This window comes from Sus scrofa, chromosome 2, assembly GCF_000003025.6.
Source record: "Sus scrofa isolate TJ Tabasco breed Duroc chromosome 2, Sscrofa11.1, whole genome shotgun sequence".
Lineage (NCBI taxonomy): Eukaryota > Metazoa > Chordata > Mammalia > Artiodactyla > Suidae > Sus > Sus scrofa.
The window spans coordinates 88686108-88692107 of NC_010444.4; positions in this window are offsets into that span (position 1 = coordinate 88686108).

The following is a 6000-nucleotide window of genomic DNA, read 5'->3' on the forward strand; positions in this document are numbered from 1 at the left end:
TAGACTTGCTTGATATAGGGTTGCCATAAACCTTCAGTTTGTTTTTAAAAATGCAATAATTGTGAAGTACAATAAAACAAAGTATGCTTGTATTAAAAAGAATTAAACCAAACAAAAAAATCATTTGGCATAGAGATCAATTACGTAGAAACAAGAGAATTCTATTTTAAGATGGGGGATGGTGAGGGATCCTAAAAGGAAATAAGTTTTCAATACTTCACTAAAAGTGATAAAACATCATATACCAGTAGACTGTGGTAAGTTATATATGTATATTGTAATACCTACAGCAACCAATAAGAAAACTATACAAGGTGATATACTCAAAAACATTAAATCAAAATAGAGTTCTAATAAATGTTCAAGTAACCCACAAAAAGGAAAGAGAGAGTGAGAGAGAAACAGAGGAATGATTAGCAGAGAACAAATAGAAAACAAATAATAAAATGACAGGCTTAAACCCTACAAAATAAATTGTTATTCTTAATGCAAATGGTTTAAATATACCGACTAAAAGACAGAAGTTGGCAGAGTGAATGAAAATACACAACCCAGATAAACACTGTCTACAAAGAACTTCAAACATAGTGGCTTTGGTAGGTTGAACATAAAAGGATGGAGAAAGCTATACCATGCAAACATTGATCAGACAAAAAGTAAGAGTGATGTCTATTAATATCAGTAAATTATGCTTCAGAATAAAGAAAACTGCTAGGGACAAGAGGAATATTACATAACAAAGAATGGGCCAATCCAACAAGAAGAAATACCAATCCTAAATATATGCACCAAATAACAGTGCTTCAAATTACATGAAGCAAAAACTGATCAGTGAGAAAGAATAAATTGGCAAATCCATAATTATAGCCCTCCCCCCACTTACTCAGGAATTGATAGACTTACTGGACAGAAAATAAGCAAACAGCAAGAGGAATTAAACAGCAGGATCTAGCTGACATTTATAGAATGCTCCAATCAACAACAACAGAACAAACATTCTTTCCAAAAGCTCATGGAATATTCACCAAAGTAGACCATTTCCTGAGTCATAGAGCAAACCTCAACAAAAAAAATTTTAATGCAATCATACAAAATATATTCTTTGACCATGCTAGAATCAAGCTGGAAGTCAATAACTGAAAGACAACAGTAAAATCTCCAAAGTCTTGGAAATTAAACAAAAAACTCTTAAATAATCAATGAGTCAAAGAGGAAGTCTTAAAGGAAAAAAAATGAGTAATGAAAATACAAAATATCCTGTTTGAATGAAAAGATAAGACACAGATTTGGAAAAAATATTTTCAAAGCATATTGGCTAAACGACTTATATTCAATATTCAAAATATGCAAAGAACTCTTAAAACTCAGCAAGAAAACAAACAACCCAGTTTAAAAACGAAGAAAAGATGTAAACAGACACCTCATCAAAGAGGGCATACAGATGGAAATAGCAGGAGTTCCCATCGTGGCGCAGCAGAAACGAATCCAACTAGGAACCAGGTGGGTTCGATCCCTGGCCTCGCTCAGTGGGTTAAGGATCTTGCGTTGCCATGAGCTGTGGTATAGGTTGAGACATGGCTCGGCTTGGATCTGATGTTGCTGTGGCTGTGGTATAGACCAACAGCGGTAGCTCTTATTGGACCCCTAGCCTGGGAACCTCCACATGCCGCTAGTGCTGCCCTGAAAAGCAAAAACAAAAACAAAAGCAAAAAACAGATGGAAGTAAGAATTTAAAAAGATATTCAACATCATTCGTCATTAGGAAATTGCAAATTAAAGCAATGATAAGATGTCACTACACACCTATTAGAATAGCTAAAATTAAAAAAACTGACAGTCCCAACTGTTTTGCAAGGCCATGGAGCAACAGGAACTCTCATTCATTGCTGATGGGAACACAAAACTCTGCAAGACCGTTTGGCAGTTTCTCTTACAGCTAAACATAATCTCACCGTATATTGTGGGTTGAATTGTTTTTCCCAGAAAAGTATGTTGAAGTCTTAATCCCTGGTACTTGTGATGTTACCTTATTTGGAAATAGGGGCTTTGTAGATGTAATCAAGCTAAGATGAGATCATACTGAATTAAGATAGACCTCAAATCCAATGACTGATGTCTTTATGAGAAGGAGACGTAGAGACACAGACACACAGAGGAGAAAGATAGTCCTATGAAAACAGGCAAAAATTGGAGCAATGTACCTACAGACAAAGGAATACCAAAGATTTCTGGCAACCAGGAGAAACTAAGACGAGGCATGAAAGGATTCTTTCCTAGAGTCTTTAGAGAGAACATGGTCCGCCTAACACCCCATTTTCACCTCATTTCTAAAGTCCAAAACTATGAGAGAATAAATTTATGTTGTTTTAGGCTACCTAGTTTGTGGTAATTTATTATAGCAGCCCTCAGAAACTAATATATCATAAAATCTAGCAACTGTGCTCCTAAGTACTTACTCTGCTTATTTTGAAATTTTATATCCGCACAAAAATCTGCACAAGAATGTTTATAGCAGCTTTATTTAAAGTCATCCCAAACCAGAAGTAACCAAGATATCCTTTAATAAGTCAGTAGATAAATAAACTGCAGTATATCCATACAATGGGATATCATTCAACTATGAAAACGAGTGCTCTATCTAGCTCCCCAAAGACATGGATGAAACTCAAATGCATGTGGCTAAAGGAAAAAAGTGAATCTGACAAACTATATGATTCTAATTACACAAGATTCTGAAAAAGGCTAAACTATAGATACAGTAAAAACATGATGGTTGCCAGGGGTGGGGTAAAGGAAAGAGAAAAGATGGGCTAGGAAAAGCATCGGGAATTATTGAGGGAGATGAAACTATTCTGTATGATATTGTAATGGTAGATACATGACGTGATCCATTAGTCTAAACTCATAGAATTTTATAGCACAAGTGATCCTCAATATAGACAAATTTTTTTAATTATTTAGGAAGTCAGGGCATCCCAGGATGGATCTGTGACAAAAGGATCCACCTTAAGTTCATGAAACAGAAGTTCCCATTGTGGTGCGGCAGAAACGAATCCAACTAGGAACCACGAGGTTGTGGGTTTGATCCCTGGCCTAACTCAGTGAGTTAAGGATCCAGCATTGCTGTGAGCTGTGGTGTAGGTCGCAGACATGGTGGCTTGGATCTGGTGTTGCTGTGTCATAGGCCAGCAGCTACAGCTCTGATTAGACTCCTAGACTGGTAACCTCCATATGCCACAGGCATGGCCCTAAAAAGACAGCAACAACAACAACAAAATTCATGAAACAACTACACTGTAAGGGACGGAAGGTGGTCTTACTCTAAGCAACAATGGAAATCGGTGTAATCTGTGTGTCTAAGGGCAAAAGGCTCTACTGTAGTTGATAAAATTATATTCCCTGGGGGTATGGATTAATAATTCTTGTCCTGAGATATAGATAGAGAGAGAGAGATACATATAGATATCTGTATAGATATACAGATATACTCTGGGGTTGAATAGTTAAGTATATGGATGGCAGATGGTAGGCATCATCACTGTTGGAGGTGGGAGGTAACAATTAGATAAAACCAAGGAAATCTGAATAAAGTTTGAACTTTAATGATAATACATCATTGTTGGTTCAATAACTGTAACAAATGTACCACACTAATGTTAAGATGCAAAAGATGTTGTGAAGAGGATGCAAAGTCAAGATCCAGACTTGGATACAGCTAACAAAGGAGTCATATAGAAAATATATAAAGAACTCTCAAAATTCAACAGTAAAATAAATAATCTAAGTAGAAACTGGCAAAAAGACATAAGACATTTCACTGAGAGGCATTGCACTATGATGCTAGCATACAACCAACTGTAGCCATGCTGGGCATTTATCCAGAGAAATAGAAATCTATGTTAAGACAAAAAAAAAAAAAAACTGTACACAAATGTTCATAGCAGTTTTACTCACGAATGTCAAAAACTAGAAAAATGCCAAATGTCCTTTAACAGGTGAATGGTTAAACAAATTGAGGCTCATCCTTACCATGGAATAAAAGAAATAAACCATCAATATACACAACTTGGATGAATCTCAGGGAATTATGATGAATAGGAAAAATGCAATCTCCAAATGTTCCATACTATATTATTCCATTTATATAATATGCTTGAAATAGCAAGAGATGGAAAGGTTAGTGGTTGCCAGAGGTTGGGGGGGGGCGGGTTATGGGGTGGGTATGGCTACAAGGAATAGCCTGAAAGCCTTGAAGAAATGATTCTGATCTTGATTGTCGTGGTGGTCACACAAATCTACATGTGACAAAATTACACAGAGCTGCATATATGCACACACATATACATGCAAATGAGGGCATGTAAAACTAGTGAAATCTGAAAAAGCTCTGTGAATCGTACTAATGTCAATTTCCTGTTTTGATAGTGTATAGTAGTTATGCAGGATGTTAACACAAGGGGAAACAAAGGGTATACAGAACCTCCTTGTACATTTGTTTTGCAGCTTGCTATGAGCCTATTTATTTGAAAATAAAGGGTTTTTTAAAGGATTAAATGTGAAGAGTTCCCATCGTGGCTCAGTGGTTAATAAACCCAACTGGTATCCATAAGGACACAGGTTTGATCCCTGGCATTACTCAGTGGGTTAAGGATCTGGCATTGCCATGGGCTGTGTTGTATGTGCCATGGGTGCGGCCCTAAAAAAGACAAAAAAAAAAAAAAAAATGGCCATCTTTAAAAAGTCTAGGAATAATGTAATGCTGGGGAGGGTATAGAGAAAAGGGAACCCTATTAACTGTTGGTTAGAATGTAAACTGGTGTAGCTACTGTGGAAAACAGTAAGGACGTTCCTCAAAAACTAAAAATAGAATTGCCATATGATCCAGCTATCACACTCTTGTGCATGTATACCCAGGCAAAACAATAATTCTAAAAGATATGTGCATACGTATCTTTTATGTTCATAGCAGCTGTATTTACAATACCAAAGACATGGAAATAACCTAAATGTCCATCACAGAAGAATGGATATATATTCTATCCATTACTCATCCATTAAAAAAATGAAATAATACCATTTACAGCAACATGGATGGACCTAGAGATGATTATACTAAGTGAAGTAAGTCAGAAAGAAAAAGACAAGGGAGTTCCCACTGTGACTCAGTGGTAATTAATCCGACTAGTGTCCATGAGGACGTGGGTTCAATCCCTGGCATCACTCAGTAAGTTAAGGATCGGCATTGCTGTAAGCTGTGATATAGGTCGCAGGCGTGGCTAGGATCCTGGGTTGCTGTGGCTGTGGTATAGGCTGGCAGCAGCAGCTCCGATTTGACCCCTAGCCTGGGAAATTCCATATGCCATGGGTGAGACCTTAAATAGACCCCCCCCAAAAAAAAGGAAAAAAAGAAAAAGACAAATGCCATATGGTATCACTTATATGTGGAATCTAAAATACAACACAAACATAACTATGAAACAAAAACAGACTCACAGATCTAGAGAACAAACTTTTAGTTGCCAAGGGGGAAAGTGGGGGGAAGGGAAGACTTGGGGGTTTGGGATTAGCAGAGGCAAACTATTATATATAGATTAGGTAAACAATGTCCTACTGTATAGCACGGGGAACTATATCAATATCCTGTGATAAACTATAATGGAAAAGAATATGAAAAAGAATATATATGTGTGTGTAACTGAGTCACTTTGCTATATAGCAGAAATTAATACAACATGGTAAATCAAGTATATTTCAATAAAATTTTTAAAAATATTTTGTTAGAATATATATGTATCTATATATATTCAAATATATTGTATATATTCAATTCAATAGAGAAAATATAAAGGAATTTATGTGTGTGTATAAACTTACATATATAATTCATACATTATATAGTCTATATAGTATAATTCTATTTTAATTACTAGAATTATATAATATAATTAAGTGTATTTATTACATATATTTATAAAATTATATATTTATATCTTATATAAG